Source organism: Ambystoma mexicanum (assembly GCF_040938575.1).
Source record: "Ambystoma mexicanum isolate Mex_15411 chromosome 12 unlocalized genomic scaffold, UKY_AmexF1_1 Mex_chr12_unloc.1, whole genome shotgun sequence".
NCBI lineage: Eukaryota > Metazoa > Chordata > Amphibia > Caudata > Ambystomatidae > Ambystoma > Ambystoma mexicanum.
The window spans coordinates 4,584,922-4,602,382 of NW_027182322.1; the positions used below are offsets into that span (position 1 = coordinate 4,584,922).

The 17,461-nt window shown below is 45.5% G+C and overlaps 5 non-coding genes across 5 annotated transcripts; all 5 read left to right on the plus strand.

The window, feature by feature from the left end:
* The first annotated feature begins 2,335 nt into the window (after positions 1-2,335).
* Positions 2,336-2,407, plus strand: TRNAH-GUG (transfer RNA histidin (anticodon GUG)). Its single transcript has one exon. It is a non-coding gene; the product is annotated as a tRNA-His (tRNA).
* A 2,283-nt stretch (positions 2,408-4,690) lies between these two features.
* Positions 4,691-4,762, plus strand: TRNAH-GUG (transfer RNA histidin (anticodon GUG)). Its single transcript has one exon. It is a non-coding gene; the product is annotated as a tRNA-His (tRNA).
* Positions 4,763-11,742: 6,980 nt separating this feature from the next.
* Positions 11,743-11,814, plus strand: TRNAH-GUG (transfer RNA histidin (anticodon GUG)). Its single transcript has one exon. It is a non-coding gene; the product is annotated as a tRNA-His (tRNA).
* A 2,160-nt stretch (positions 11,815-13,974) lies between these two features.
* Positions 13,975-14,046, plus strand: TRNAH-GUG (transfer RNA histidin (anticodon GUG)). Its single transcript has one exon. It is a non-coding gene; the product is annotated as a tRNA-His (tRNA).
* Positions 14,047-16,324: 2,278 nt separating this feature from the next.
* On the plus strand, positions 16,325-16,396 carry TRNAH-GUG (transfer RNA histidin (anticodon GUG)). Its single transcript has one exon. It is a non-coding gene; the product is annotated as a tRNA-His (tRNA).
* Positions 16,397-17,461: the final 1,065 nt, after the last annotated feature.

Here is a 17,461-nt window from a genome sequence, read left to right on the forward strand (position 1 = left end):
GGTTAGTACTCTGCGTTGTGGCCACAGCAACCTTGGTTGGAATCCGAGTCACGGCATTGCGGTGAGGCAATGTCACCGCAGTTGGGCAGATATTTTACAATTTCCATTAATACATTGGCAATCTCTGTGGAGGACTGAAACAATTCGATATGTCCTGTTACTGTTATGAACCTTTTGTTTCTTTAATGCTCTTTGCACACTTTTTCATCGGGTGACTGTAATGTATTTCAACCAAATCTAATTAAGAGCGCATTATGTGGTGACATTTGCAGTACATGAAACATTATAACACTGCCATTTACGTCAATAACCACTAGCTTGATTAAGACATATGTATTGCAGCGACAGTATTTCCCAGTTACAAATGGGAATAAAAACAACATCCGCGAGGGATTGAACCAACGACATTTAACTGATGTTGCCAATGGAGCGCGTTACAGAGAGCGCAAAGTCCCGCCTTTACAGTCACACGCTGATGATAATACAGATGTTTAAATAAACAGGCATATCTGTGGACTTGTGGTATTTCTACATTGGGACTCATAGTCTAGTCCTAGGCTATTGTAGGCACTGGCGTATCTTCTAGTGGAATGAGAGGCATTCTGTAGTCGCGTGAAAGGACCTTTCAAGTCAATCTGATCTGTATTGTCCTGTGAAAAAAAATGTTCTTAGACACAGTGAGGAGTTTTTGGGGATAATGGGAAAATCATTTCCAACTAAATGACAGGAATTTCTTAGTCCAATCATGAGGTGTGCTAGGCATTTTTATACTGTGGCGGAAAGAGAGAGAGTATAACTGTCATTATAAATAAAGGGCCAAGGAAGTGACAGTTTATGGAAGGAACAATTTGCACATAGTTTTAGAATTTGGTCAGGAGGAGGACAATGTGCTTACACATATGAAACATTAGAAGGTAGACATTATGGAAGCACATATATTTCTTTATTTTTATTGTATTTGGGGAGAGGGGGTTAATATAGCACGTCCAATGTGGAAAAGTGCTTTCCATAGCACCTTGCAGGTGGGCGACATCTAGAGCTGTGCAGTAGCCACCCATGGCCCAGACGTCAAAGAGAACAAGAAGTTACACATGTTGGAAGTGAGGGTGAGGCATTGAGGAGATATGATCCCGGTATGAAGCCGAGAAAAGGAGGAGGCGTGAACGTGCATCCATGTATGCAGGCGAGAAGGGAAGGAGCATTGGTCATGCATCCCTGCATGAGGGTGAGACAGGGAGGAGATATGATCCCCGTATGAAGCCGAGAGAAGGAGGAGGCGTGAACGTGCATCCATGTATGCGGGCGAGACAGGAAGGAGCATTGGTCATGCATCCCTGCATGAGGGTGAGACAGGGAGGAGATATGATCCCCGTATGAAGCCGAGAGAAGGAGGAGGTGTGAACGTGCATCCATGTATGCAGGCGAGAAGGGAAGGAGCATTGGTCATGCATCCCCTCATGAGGGTGAGACAGGGAGGAGATATGATCCCCGTATGAAGCCGAGAGAAGGAGGAGGCGTGAACGTGCATCCATGTATGCGGGCGAGACGGGAAGGAGCATTGGTCATGCATCCCTTCCCGAGGGTGAGACAGGGAGGAGATAAAATCCCCGTATGAAGCCGAGAGAACGAGGAGACATGAACGTGCATCCATGTATGCGGGCGAGAAGGGAAGGAGCATTGGTCATGCATCCCTGCATGAGGGTGAGACAGGGAGGAGATAAAATCCCTGTATGAAGCCAAGAGAACGAGGCGGCATGAACATGCATCCTTGTATGCAGGTGTGACATGGAGTCATCATGAACATGCATCCCTTTATAAGGACATAACATGGAGGACGCATGAACATGAATGCCTGAATTTTATGGTGGTGGCCTTCGGGTGATTTGGCACGTGCAATTGGTGAAGAGCACTTCTCCTGCGCAAAAAAATAAATTTACTATTAGCACCCCGGAGGGAGCCTCTGCACTTCTTATAGGGAGAAAACTCTGCAATGGAAGGGGACAGGTTCAATAACAGCTGTAAACTCTCACAAGACCATCACTGCTCTCACACTTTCCTGCTCTCAGGCTGGCGGGCCATTATCAGCCCTGGCTGCCGCACCATTGCCAGGTTTGTGTAACTATATTATTTCTATTTGGCTCCACTTTGATGACTTTCATTTGGATTCTGACTTGATTATTGAGATCTTAAATAAGTGACTGGGGATCAGGTGTCCACTTATTCTCATGGATAACATCACAACCAACCTTTAATTCAAACATGAGTCATGACATCACAGATGGAGTACAGCTTATGATAGAGGTGGAACGTCACATTGTAGCAGCCCAAGTAGCTCGCCGTGATCGTATAGTGGTTAGTACTCTGCGTTGTGGCCGCAGCAACCTCGGTTCGAATCCGAGTCACGGCATTGCGGTGAGGCAATGTCACGGCAGTTGGGCAGATATTTTAGAATTTCCATTAATACATTGGCAATCTCTGTGGAGGACTGAAACAATTCGATATGTCCTGTTACTGTTATGAACCTTTTGTTTCTTTAATGCTCTTTGCACACTTTTTCATCGGGTGACTGTAATGTATTTCAACCAAATCTAATTAAGAGCGCATTATGTGGTGACATTTGCAGTACATGAAACATTATAACACTGCCATTTACGTCAATAACCACTAGCTTGATTAAGACATATGTATTGCAGCGACAGTATTTCCCAGTTACAAATGGGAATAAAAACAACATCCGCGAGGGATTGAACCAACGACATTTAACTGATGTTGCCAATGGAGCGCGTTACAGAGAGCGCAAAGTCCCGCCTTTACAGTCACACGCTGATGATAATACAGATGTTTAAATAAACAGGCATATCTGTGGACTTGTGGTCTTTCTACATTGGGACTCATAGTCTAGTCCTAGGCTATTGTAGGCACTGGCGTATCTTCTAGTGGAATGAGAGGCATTCTGTAGTCGCGTGAAAGGACCTTTCAAGTCAATCTGATCTGTATTGTCCTGTGAAAAAAAATGTTCTTAGACACAGTGAGGAGTTTTTGGGGATAATGGGAAAATCATTTCCAACTAAATGACAGGAATTTCTTAGTCCAATCATGAGGTGTGCTAGGCATTTTTATACTGTGGCGGAAAGAGAGAGAGTATAACAGTCATTATAAATAAAGGGCCAAGGAAGTGACAGTTTATGGAAGGAACAATTTGCACATAGTTTTAGAATTTGGTCAGGAGGAGGACAATGTGCTTACACATATGAAACATTAGAAGGTAGACATTATGGAAACACATATATTTCTTTATTTTTATTGTATTTGGGGAGAGGGGGTTAATATAGCACGTCCAATGTGGAAAAGTGCTTTCCATAGCACCTTGCAGGTGGGCGACATCTAGAGCTGTGCAGTAGCCACCCATGCCCCAGACGTCAAAGAGAACAAGAAGTTACACATGTTGGAAGTGAGGGTGAGACATTGAGGAGATATGATCCCCGTATGAAGCCGAGAAAAGGAGGAGGCGTGAACGTGCATCCATGTATGCAGGCGAGAAGGGAAGGAGCATTGGTCATGCATCCCTGCATGAGGGTGAGACAGGGAGGAGATATGATCCCCGTATGAAGCCGAGAGAAGGAGGAGGTGTGAACGAACGTGCATCCATGTATGCGGGCGAGACAGGAAGGAGCATTGGTCATGCATCCCTGCATGAGGGTGAGACAGGGAGGAGATATGATCCCCGTATGAAGCCGAGAGAAGGAGGAGGCGTGAACGTGCATCCATGTATGCAGGCGAGAAGGGAAGGAGCATTGGTCATGCATCCCCTCATGAGGGTGAGACAGGGAGGAGATATGATCCCCGTATGAAGCCGAGAGAAGGAGGAGGCGTGAACGTGCATCCATGTATGCGGGCGAGACGGGAAGGAGCATTGGTCATGCATCCCTTCCCGAGGGTGAGACAGGGAGGAGATAAAATCCCCGTATGAAGCCGAGAGAACGAGGAGACATGAACGTGCATCCATGTATGCGGGCGAGAAGGGAAGGAGCATTGGTCATGCATCCCTGCATGAGGGTGAGACAGGGAGAAGATAAAATCCCTGTATGAAGCCAAGAGAACGAGGCGGCATGAACATGCATCCTTGTATGCAGGTGTGACATGGAGTCATCATGAACATGCATCCCTTTATAAGGACATAACATGGAGGACGCATGAACATGAATGCCTGAATTTTATGGTGGTGGCCTTCAGGTGATTTGGCACGTGCAATTGGTGAAGAGCACTTCTCCTGCGCAAAAAAATAAATTTACTATTAGCACCCCGGAGGGAGCCTCTGCACTTCTTATAGGGAGAAAACTCTGCAATGGAAGGGGACAGGGTCAATAACAGCTGTAAACTCTCACAAGACCATCACTGCTCTCACACTTTCCTGCTCTCAGGCTGGCGGGCCATTATCGGCCCTGGCTGCCGCACCATTGCCAGGTTTGTGTAACTATATTATTTCTAATTGGCTCCACTTTGATGACTTTCATTTGGATTCTGACTTGATTATTGAGATCTTAAATAAGTGACTGGGGATCAGGTGCCCACTTATTGTCATGGATAACATCACAACCAACCTTTAATTCAAACATGAGTCATGACATCACCGATGGATTACAGTTTATGATAGAGGTGGAACGTCACATTGTAGCAGCCCAAGTAGCTCGCCGTGATCGTATAGTGGTTAGTACTCTGCGTTGTGGCCGCAGCAACCTCGGTTCGAATCCGAGTCACGGCATTGCGGTGAGGCAATGTCACGGCAGTTGGGCAGATATTTTAGAATTTCCATTAATACATTGGCAATCTCTGTGGAGGACTGAAACAATTCGATATGTCCTGTTACTGTTATGAACCTTTTGTTTCTTTAATGCTCTTTGCACACTTTTTCATCGGGTGACTGTAATGTATTTCAACCAAATCTAATTAAGAGCGCATTATGTGGTGACATTTGCAGTACATGAAACATTATAACACTGCCATTTACGTCAATAACCACTAGCTTGATTAAGACATATGTATTGCAGCGACAGTATTTCCCAGTTACAAATGGGAATAAAAACAACATCCGCGAGGGATTGAACCAACGACATTTAACTGATGTTGCCAATGGAGCGCGTTACAGAGAGCGCGAGGTCCCGCCTTTACAGTCACACGCTGATGATAATACAGATGTTTAAATAAACAGGCATATCTGTGGACTTGTGGTCTTTCTACATTGGGACTCATAGTCTAGTCCTAGGCTATTGTAGGCACTGGCGTATCTTTTAGTGGAATGAGAGGCATTCTGTAGTCGCGTGAAAGGACCTTTCAAGTCAATCTGATCTGTATTGTCCTGTGAAAAAAAGCGTTCTTAGACACAGTGAGGAGTTTTTGGGGATAATGGGAAAATCATTTCCAACTAAATGACAGGAATTTCTTAGTCCAATCATGAGGTGTGCTAGGCTTTTTTATACTGTGGCGGAAAGAGAGAGAGTATAACAGTCATTATAAATAAAGGGCGAAGGAAGTGACAGTTTATGGAAGGAACAATTTGCACATAGTTTTAGAATGTGGTCAGGAGGAGGACAATGTGCTTACACATATGAAACATTAGAAGGTAGACATTATGGAAGCACATATATTTCTTTATTTTTATTGTATTTGGGGAGAGGGGGTTAATATAGCACGTCCAATGTGGAAAAGTGCTTTCCATAGCACCTTGCAGGTGGGCGACATCTAGATCTGTGCAGTAGCCACCCATGCCCCAGACGTCAAAGAGAACAAGAAGTTACACATGTTGGAAGTGAGGGTGAGACATTGAGGAGATATGATCCCCGTATGAAGCCGAGAGAAGGAGGAGGCGTGAACGTGCATCCATGTATGCAGGCGAGAAGGGAAGGAGCATTGGTCATGCATCCCTGCATGAGGGTGAGACAGGGAGGAGATATGATCCCCGTATGAAGCCGAGAGAAGGAGGAGGCGTGAACGTGCATCCATGTATGCGGGCGAGACAGGAAGGAGCATTGGTCATGCATCCCTGCATGAGGGTGAGACAGGGAGGAGATATGATCCCCGTATGAAGCCGAGAGAAGGAGGAGGCGTGAACGTGCATCCATGTATGCATGCGAGAAGGGAAGGAGCATTGGTCATGCATCCCTGCATGAGGGTGAGACAGGGAGGAGATATGATCCCCGTATGAAGCCGAGAGAAGGAGGAGGCGTGAACGTGCATCCATGTATGCGGGCGAGACAGGAAGGAGCATTGGTCATGCATCCCTGCATGAGGGTGAGACAGGGAGGAGATATGATCCCCGTATGAAGCCGAGAGAAGGAGGAGGCGTGAACGTGCATCCATGTATGCGGGCGAGACGGGAAGGAGCATTGGTCATGCATCCCTTCCTGAGGGTGAGACAGGGAGGAGATAAAATCCCCGTATGAAGCCGAGAGAACGAGGAGACATGAACGTGCATCCATGTATGCGGGCGAGAAGGGAAGGAGCATTGGTCATGCATCCCTGCATGAGGGTGAGACAGGGAGGAGATAAAATCCCTGTATGAAGCCAAGAGAACGAGGCGGCATGAACATGCATCCTTGTATGCAGGTGTGACATGGAGTCATCATGAACATGCATCCCTTTATAAGGACATAACATGGAGGACGCATGAACATGAATGCCTGAATTTTATGGTGGTGGCCTTCGGGTGATTTGGCACGTGCAATTGGTGAAGAGCACTTCTCCTGCGCAAAAAAATAAATGTACTATTAGCACCCCGGAGGGAGCCTCTGCACTTCTTATAGGGAGAAAACTCTGCAATGGAAGGGGACAGGGTCAATAACAGCTGTAAACTCTCACAAGACCATCACTGCTCTCACACTTTCCTGCTCTCAGGCTGGCGGGCCATTATCGGCCCTGGCTGCCGCACCATTGCCAGGTTTGTGTAACTGTATTATTTCTAATTGGCTCCACTTTGATGACTTTCATTTGGATTCTGACTTGATTATTGAGATCTTAAATAAGTGACTGGGGATCAGGTGTCCACTTATTCTCATGGATAACATCACAACCAACCTTTAATTCAAACATGAGTCATGACATCACAGATGGAGTACAGCTTATGATAGAGGTGGAACGTCACATTGTAGCAGCCCAAGTAGCTCACTGTGATCGTATAGTGGTTAGTACTCTGCGTTGTGGCCGCAGCAACCTCTGTTCGAATCCGAGTCACAGCATTGCGGTGAGGCAATGTCACGGCAGTTGGGCAGATATTTTACAATTTCCATTAATACATTGGCAATCTCTGTGGAGGACTAAAACAATTCGATATGTCCTGTTACTGTTATGAACCTTTTGTTTCTTTAATGCTCTTTGCACACTTTTTCATCGGGTGACTGTAATGTATTTCAACCAAATCTAATTAAGAGCGCATTATGTGGTGACATTTGCAGTACATGAAACATTATAACACTGCCATTTACGTCAATAACCACTAGCTTGATTAAGACATATGTATTGCAGCAACAGTATTTCCCAGTTACAAATGGGAATAAAAACAACATCCGCGAGGGATTGAACCAACGACATTTAACTGATGTTGCCAATAGAGCGCGTTACAGAGAGCGCGAGGTCCCGCCTTTACAGTCACAAGCTCATGATAATACAGTTGTTTAAATAAACAGGCATATCTGTGGACTTGTTGTCTTTCTACATTGGGACTCATAGTCTAGTCCTAGGCTATTGTAGGCACTGGCGTATCTTTTAGTGGAATGAGAGGCATTCTGTAGTCGCGTGAAAGGACCTTTCAAGTCAATCTGATCTGTATTGTCCTGTGAAAAAAAGCGTTCTTAGACACAGTGAGGAGTTTTTGGGGATAATGGGAAAATAATTTCCAACTAAATGACAGGAATTTCTTAGTCCAATCATGAGGTGTGCTAGGCGTTTTTATACTGTGGCGGAAAGAGAGAGAGTATAACAGTCATTATAAATAAAGGGCCAAGGAAGTGACAGCTTATGGAAGGAACAATTTGCACATAGTTTTAGAATGTGGTCAGGAGGAGGACAATGTGCTTACACATATGAAACATTAGAAGGTAGACATTATGGAAGCACATATATTTCTTTATTTTTATTGTATTTGGGGAGAGGGGGTTAATATAGCACGTCCAATGTGGAAAAGTGCTTTCCATAGCACCTTGCAGGTGGGCGACATCTAGAGCTGTGCAGTAGCCACCCATGCCCCAGACGTCAAAGAGAACAAGAAGTTACACATGTTGGAAGTGAGGGTGAGACATTGAGGAGATATGATCCCCGTATGAAGCCGAGAGAAGGAGGAGGCGTGAACGTGCATCCATGTATGCAGGCGAGAAGGGAAGGAGCATTGGTCATGCATCCCTGCATGAGGGTGAGACAGGGAGGAGATATGATCCCCGTATGAAGCCGAGAGAAGGAGGAGGCGTGAACGTGCATCCATGTATGCGGGCGAGACAGGAAGGAGCCTTGGTCATGCATCCCTGCATGAGGGTGAGACAGGGAGGAGATATGATCCCCGTATGAAGCCGAGAGAAGGAGGAGGCGTGAACGTGCATCCATGTATGCGGGCGAGACAGGAAGGAGCATTGGTCATGCATCCCTTCCTGAGGGTGAGACAGGGAGGAGATAAAATCCCCGTATGAAGCCGAGAGAACGAGGAGACATGAACGTGCATCCATGTATGCGGGCGAGAAGGGAAGGAGCATTGGTCATGCATCCCTGCATGAGGGTGAGACAGGGGAGGAGATAAAATCCCTGTATGAAGCCAAGAGAACGAGGCGGCATGAACATGCATCCTTGTATGCAGGTGCGACATGGAGTCATCATGAACATGCATCCCTTTATAAGGACATAACATGGAGGACGCATGAACATGAATGCCTGAATTTTATGGTGGTGGCCTTCGGGTGATTTGGCACGTGCAATTGGTGAAGAGCACTTCTCCTGCGCAAAAAAATAAATGTACTATTAGCACCCCGGAGGGAGCCTCTGCACTTCTTATAGGGAGAAAACTCTGCAATGGAAGGGGACAGGGTCAATAACAGCTGTAAACTCTCACAAGACCATCACTGCTCTCACACTTTCCTGCTCTCAGGCTGGCGGGCCATTATCGGCCCTGGCTGCCGCACGATTGCCAGGTTTGTGTAACTATATTATTTCTAATTGGCTCCACTTTGATGACTTTCATTTGGATTCTGACTTGATTATTGAGATCTTAAATAAGTGACTGGGGATCAGGTGTCCACTTATTCTCATGGATAACATCACAACCAACCTTTAATTCAAACATGAGTCATGACATCACAGATGGAGTACAGCTTATGATAGAGGTGGACGTCACATTGTAGCAGCCCAAGTAGTTCGTCGTGATCGTATAGTGGTTAGTACTCTGCGTTGTGGCCGCAGCAACCTCGGTTCGAATCCGAGTCACGGCATTGCGGTGAGGCAATGTCACCGCAGTTGGGCAGATATTTTACAATTTCCATTAATACATTGGCAATCTCTGTGGAGGACTGAAACAATTCGATATGTCCTGTTACTGTTATGAACCTTTTGTTTCTTTAATGCTCTTTGCACACTTTTTCATCGGGTGACTGTAATGTATTTCAACCAAATCTAATTAAGAGCGCATTATGTGGTGACATTTGCAGTACATGAAACATTATAACACTGCCATTTACGTCAATAACCACTAGCTTGATTAAGACATATGTATTGCAGCGACAGTATTTCCCAGTTACAAATGGGAATAAAAACAACATCCGCGAGGGATTGAACCAACGACATTTAACTGATGTTGCCAATGGAGCGCGTTACAGAGAGCGCAAGGTCCCGCCTTTACAGTCACACGCTGATGATAATACAGATGTTTAAATAAACAGGCATATCTGTGGACTTGTGGTCTTTCTACATTGGGACTCATAGTCTAGTCCTAGGCTATTGTAGGCACTGGCGTATCTTTTAGTGGAATGAGAGGCATTCTGTAGTCGCGTGAAAGGACCTTTCAAGTCAATCTGATCTGTATTGTCCTGTGAAAAAAAGCGTTCTTAGACACAGTGAGGAGTTTTTGGGGATAATGGGAAAATCATTTACAACTAAATGACAGGAATTTCTTAGTCCAATCATGAGGTGTGCTAGGCTTTTTTGTACTGTGGCGGAAAGAGAGAGAGTATAACAGTCATTATAAATAAAGGGCCAAGGAAGTGACAGTTTATGGAAGGAACAATTTGCACATAGTTTTAGAATGTGGTCAGGAGGAGGACAATGTGCTTACACATATGAAACATTAGAAGGTAGACATTATGGAAGCACATATATTTCTTTATTTTTATTGTATTTGGGGAGAGGGGGTTAATATAGCACGTCCAATGTGGAAAAGTGCTTTTCATAGCACCTTGCAGGAGGGCGACATCTAGAGCTGTGCAGTAGCCACCCATGCCCCAGACGTCAAAGAGAACAAGAAGTTACACATGTTGGAAGTGAGGGCGAGACATTGAGGAGATATGATCCCCGTATGAAGCCGAGAGAAGGAGGAGGCGTGAACGTGCATCCATGTATGCAGGCGAGAAGGGAAGGAGCATTGGTCATGCATCCCTGCATGACGGTGAGACAGGGAGGAGATATGATCCCCGTATGAAGCCGAGAGAAGGAGGAGGCGTGAACGTGCATCCCTGTATGCGGGCGAGACAGGAAGGAGCATTGGTCATGCATCCCTGCATGAGGGTGAGACAGGGAGGAGATATGATCCCCGTATGAAGCCGAGAGAAGGAGGAGGCGTGAACGTGCATCCATGTATGCAGGCGAGAAGGGAAGGAGCATTGGTCATGCATCCCTGCATGAGGGTGAGACAGGGAGGAGATATGATCCCCGTATGAAGCCGAGAGAAGGAGGAGGCGTGAACGTGCATCCATGTATGCGGGCGAGACGGGAAGGAGCATTGATCATGCATCCCTTCCTGAGGGTGAGACAGGGAGGAGATAAAATCCCTGTATGAAGCCGAGAGAACGAGGAGACATGAACGTGCATCCATATATGCGGGCGAGAAGTGAAGGAGCATTGGTCATGCATCCCTGCATGAGGGTGAGACAGGGAGGAGATAAAATCCCTGTATGAAGCCAAGAGAATGAGGCGGCATGAACATGCATCCTTGTATGCAGGTGTGACATGGAGTCATCATGAACATGCATCCCTTTATAAGGACATAACATGGAGGACCATGAACATGAATGCCTGAATTTTATGGTGGTGGCCTTCGGGTGATTTGGCACGTGCAATTGGTGAAGAGCACTTCTCCTGCGCAAAAAAATAAATTTACTATTAGCACCCCGGAGGGAGCCTCTGCACTTCTTATAGGGAGAAAACTCTGCAATGGAAGGGGACAGGGTCAATAACAGCTGTAAACTCTCACAAGACCATCACTGCTCTCACACTTTCCTGCTCTCAGGCTTGCGGGCCATTATCGGCCCTGGCTGCCGCACGATTGCCAGGTTTGTGTAACTATATTATTTCTAATTGGCTCCACTTTGATGACTTTCATTTGGATTCTGACTTGATTATTGAGATCTTAAATAAGTGACTGGGGATCAGGTGTCCACTTATTCTCCTGGATAACATCACAACCAACCTTTAATTCAAACATGAGTCATGACATCACAGATGGAGTACAGCTTATGATAGAGGTGGAACGACACATTGTAGCAGCCCAAGTAGCTCGCCGTGATCGTATAGTGGTTAGTACTCTGCGTTGTGGCCGCAGCAACCTCGGTTCGAATCCGAGTCACGGCATTGCGGTGAGGCAATGTCACGGCAGTTGGGCAGATATTTTAGAATTTCCATTAATACATTGGCAATCTCTGTGGAGGACTGAAACAATTCGATATGTCCTGTTACTGTTATGAACCTTTTGTTTCTTTAATGCTCTTTGCACACTTTTTCATCGGGTGACTGTAATGTATTTCAACCAAATCTAATTAAGAGCGCATTATGTGGTGACATTTGCAGTACATGAAACATTATAACACTGCCATTTACGTCAATAACCACTAGCTTGATTAAGACATATGTATTGCAGCGACAGTATTTCCCAGTTACAAATGGGAATAAAAACAACATCCGCGAGGGATTGAACCAACGACATTTAACTGATGTTGCCAATGGAGCGCGTTACAGAGAGCGCGAGGTCCCGCCTTTACAGTCACACGCTGATGATAATACAGATGTGTAAATAAACAGGCATATCTGTGGACTTGTGGTCTTTCTACATTGGGACTCATAGTCTAGTCCTAGGCTATTGTAGGCACTGGCGTATCTTTTAGTGGAATGAGAGGCATTCTGTAGTCGCTTGAAAGGACCTTTCAAGTCAATCTGATCTGTATTGTCCTGTGAAAAAAAGCGTTCTTAGACACAGTGAGGAGTTTTTGGGGATAATGGGAAAATCATTTCCAACTAAATGACAGGAATTTCTTAGTCCAATCATGAGGTGTGCTAGGCTTTTTTATACTGTGGCGGAAAGAGAGAGAGTATAACAGTCATTATAAATAAAGGGCCAAGGAAGTGACAGTTTATGGAAGGAACAATTTGCACATAGTTTTAGAATGTGGTCAGGAGGAGGACAATGTGCTTACACATATGAAACATTAGAAGGTAGACATTATGGAAGCACATATATTTCTTTATTTTTATTGTATTTGGGGAGAGGGGGTTAATATAGCACGTCCAATGTGGAAAAGTGCTTTCCATAGCACCTTGCAGGTGGGCGACATCTAGAGCTGTGCAGTAGCCACCCATGCCCCAGACGTCAAAGAGAACAAGAAGTTACACATGTTGGAAGTGAGGGTGAGACATTGAGGAGATATGATCCCCGTATGAAGCCGAGAAAAGGAGGAGGCGTGAACGTGCATCCATGTATGCAGGCGAGAAGGGAAGGAGCATTGGTCATGCATCCCTGCATGAGGGTGAGACAGGGAGGAGATATGATCCCCATATGAAGCCGAGAGAAGGAGGAGGCGTGAACGTGCATCCATGTATGCAGGCGAGAAGGGAAGGAGCATTGGTCATGCATCCCTGCATGAGGGTGAGACAGGGAGGAGATATGATCCCCGTATGAAGCCGAGAGAAGGAGGAGGCGTGAACGTGCATCCATGTATGCGGGCGAGACGGGAAGGAGCATTGATCATGCATCCCTTCCTGAGGGTGAGACAGGGAGGAGATAAAATCCCTGTATGAAGCCGAGAGAACGAGGAGACATGAACGTGCATCCATGTATGCGGGCGAGAAGGGAAGGAGCATTGGTCATGCATCCCTGCATGAGGGTGAGACAGGGAGGAGATAAAATCCCTGTATGAAGCCAAGAGAATGAGGCGGCATGAACATGCATCCTTGTATGCAGGTGTGACATGGAGTCATCATGAACATGCATCCCTTTATAAGGACATAACATGGAGGACGCATGAACATGAATGCCTGAATTTTATGGTGGTGGCCTTCGGGTGATTTGGCACGTGCAATTGGTGAAGAGCACTTCTCCTGCGCAAAAAAATAAATTTACTATTAGCACCCCGGAGGGAGCCTCTGCACTTCTTATAGGGAGAAAACTCTGCAATGGAAGGGGACAGGGTCAATAACAGCTGTAAACTCTCACAAGACCATCACTGCTCTCACACTTTCCTGCTCTCAGGCTGGCGGGCCATTATCGGCCCTGGCTGCCGCACCATTGCCAGGTTTGTGTAACTATATTATTTCTAATTGGCTCCACTTTGATGACTTTCATTTGGATTCTGACTTGATTATTGAGATCTTAAATAAGTGACTGGGGATCAGGTGTCCACTTATTCTCCTGGATAACATCACAACCAACCTTTAATTCAAACATGAGTCATGACATCACAGATGGAGTACAGCTTATGATAGAGGTGGAACGACACATTGCAGCAGCCCAAGTAGCTCGCCGTGATCGTATAGTGGTTAGTACTCTGCGTTGTGGCCGCAGCAACCTCGGTTCGAATCCGAGTCACGGCATTGCGGTGAGGCAATGTCACGGCAGTTGGGCAGATATTTTAGAATTTCCATTAATACATTGGCAATCTCTGTGGAGGACTGAAAATATTCGATATGTCCTGTTACTGTTATGAACCTTTTGTTTCTTTAATGCTCTTTGCACACTTTTTCATCGGGTGACTGTAATGTATTTCAACCAAATCTAATTAAGAGCGCATTATGTGGTGACATTTGCAGTACATGAAACATTATAACACTGCCATTTACGTCAATAACCACTAGCTTGATTAAGACATATGTATTGCAGCGACAGTATTTCCCAGTTACAAATGGGAATAAAAACAACATCCGCGAGGGATTGAACCAACGACATTTAACTGATGTTGCCAATGGAGCGCGTTACAGAGAGCGCGAGGTCCCGCCTTTACAGTCACACGCTGATGATAATACAGATGTTTAAATAAACAGGCATATCTGTGGACTTGTGGTCTTTCTACATTGGGACTCATAGTCTAGTCCTAGGCTATTGTAGGCACTGGCGTATCTTTTAGTGGAATGATAGGCATTCTGTAGTCGCGTGAAAGGACCTTTCAAGTCAATCTGATCTGTATTGTCCTGTGAAAAAAAGCATTCTTAGACACAGTGAGGAGTTTTTGGGGATAATGGGAAAATCATTTCCAACTAAATGACAGGAATTTCTTAGTCCAATCATGAGGTGTGCTAGGCTTTTTTATACTGTGGCGGAAAGAGAGAGAGTATAACAGTCATTATAAATAAAGGGCCAAGGAAGTGACAGTTTATGGAAGGAACAATTTGCACATAGTTTTAGAATGTGGTCAGGAGGAGGACAATGTGCTTACACATATGAAACATTAGAAGGTAGACATTATGGAAGCACATATATTTCTTTATTTTTATTGTATTTGGGGAGAGGGGGTTAATATAGCACGTCCAATGTGGAAAAGTGCTTTTCATAGCACCTTGCAGGTGGGCGACATCTAGAGCTGTGCAGTAGCCACCCATGCTCCAGACGTCAAAGAGAACAAGAAGTTACACATGTTGGAAGTGAGGGTGAGACATTGAGGAGATATGATCCCCGTATGAAGCCGAGAGAAGGAGGAGGCGTGAACGTGCATCCATGTATGCAGGCGAGAAGGGAAGGAGCATTGGTCATGCATCCCTGCATGAGGGTGAGACAGGGAGGAGATATGATCCCCGTATGAAGCCGAGAGAAGGAGGAGGCGTGAACGTGCATCCATGTATGCGGGCGAGACAGGAAGGAGCATTGGTCATGCATCCCTGCATGAGGGTGAGACAGGGAGGAGATATGATCCCCGTATGAAGCCGAGAGAAGGAGGAGGCGTGAACGTGCATCCATGTATGCAGGCGAGAAGTGAAGGAGCATTGGTCATGCATCCCTGCATGAGGGTGAGACAGGGAGGAGATATGATCTCCGTATGAAGCCGAGAGAAGGAGGAGGCGTGAACGTGCATCCATGTATGCGGGCGAGACGGGAAGGAGCATTGATCATGCATCCCTTCCTGAGGGTGAGACAGGGAGGAGATAAAATCCCTGTATGAAGCCGAGAGAACGAGGAGACTGAACGTGCATCCATGTATGCGGGCGAGAAGGGAAGGAGCATTGGTCATGCATCCCTGCATGAGGGTGAGACAGGGAGGAGATAAAATCCCTGTATGAAGCCAAGAGAACGAGGCGGCATGAACATGCATCCTTGTATGCAGGTGTGACATGGAGTCATCATGAACATGCATCCCTTTATAAGGACATAACATGGAGGACGCATGAACATGAATGCCTGAATTTTATGGTGGTGGCCTTCGGGTGATTTGGCACGTGCAATTGGTGAAGAGCACTTCTCCTGCGCAAAAAAATAAATTTACTATTAGCACCCCGGAGGGAGCCTCTGCACTTCTTATAGGGAGAAAACTCTGCAATGGAAGGGGACAGGGTCAATAACAGCTGTAAACTCTCACAAGACCATCACTGCTCTCACACTTTCCTGCTCTCAGGCTGGCGGGCCATTATCGGCCCTGGCTGCCGCACCATTGCCAGGTTTGTGTAACTATATTATTTCTAATTTGCTCCACTTTGATGACTTTCATTTGGATTCTGACTTGATTATTGAGATCTTAAATAAGTGACTGGGGATCAGGTGTCCACTTATTCTCATGGATAACATCACAACCAACCTTTAATTCAAACATGAGTCATGACATCACAGATGGAGTACAGCTTATGATAGAGGTGGAACGACACATTGCAGCAGCCCAAGTAGCTCGCCGTGATCGTATAGTGGTTAGTACTCTGCGTTGTGGCCGCAGCAACCTCGGTTCGAATCCGAGTCACGGCATTGCGGTGAGGCAATGTCACGGCAGTTGGGCAGATATTTTAGAATTTCCATTAATACATTGGCAATCTCTGTGGAGGACTGAAACAATTCGATATGTCCTGTTACTGTTATGAACCTTTTGTTTCTTTAATGCTCTTTGCACACTTTTTCATCGGGTGACTGTAATGTATTTCAACCAAATCTAATTAAGAGCGCATTATGTGGTGACGTTTGCAGTACATGAAACATTATAACACTGCCATTTACGTCAATAACCACTAGCTTGATTAAGACATATATATTGCAGCGACAGTATTTCCCAGTTACAAATGGGAATAAAAACAACATCCGCGAGGGATTGAACCAACGACATTTAACTGATGTTGCCAATGGAGCGCGTTACAGAGAGCGCGAGGTCCCGCCTTTACAGTCACACGCTGATGATAATACAGATGTTTAAATAAACAGGCATATCTGTGGACTTGTGGTCTTTCTACATTGGGACTCATAGTCTAGTCCTAGGCTATTGTAGGCACTGGCGTATCTTTTTGTGGAATGATAGGCATTCTGTAGTCGCGTGAAAGGACCTTTCAAGTCAATCTGATCTGTATTGTCCTGTGAAAAAAAGCGTTCTTAGACACAGTGAGGAGTTTTTGGGGATAATGGGAAAATCATTTCCAACTAAATGACAGGAATTTCTTAGTCCAATCATGAGGTGTGCTAGGCTTTTTTATACTGTGGCGGAAAGAGAGAGAGTATAACAGTCATTATAAATAAAGGGCCAAGGAAGTGACAGTTTATGGAAGGAACAATTTGCACATAGTTTTAGAATGTGGTCAGGAGGAGGACAATGTGCTTACACATATGAAACATTAGAAGGTAGACATTATGGAAGCACATATATTTCTTTATTTTTATTGTATTTGGGGAGAGGGGGTTAATATAGCACGTCCAATGTGGAAAAGTGCTTTCCATAGCACCTTGCAGGTGGGCGACATCTAGAGCTGTGCAGTAGCCACCCATGCCCCAGACGTCAAAGAGAACAAGAAGTTACACATGTTGGAAGTGAGGGTGAGACATTGAGGA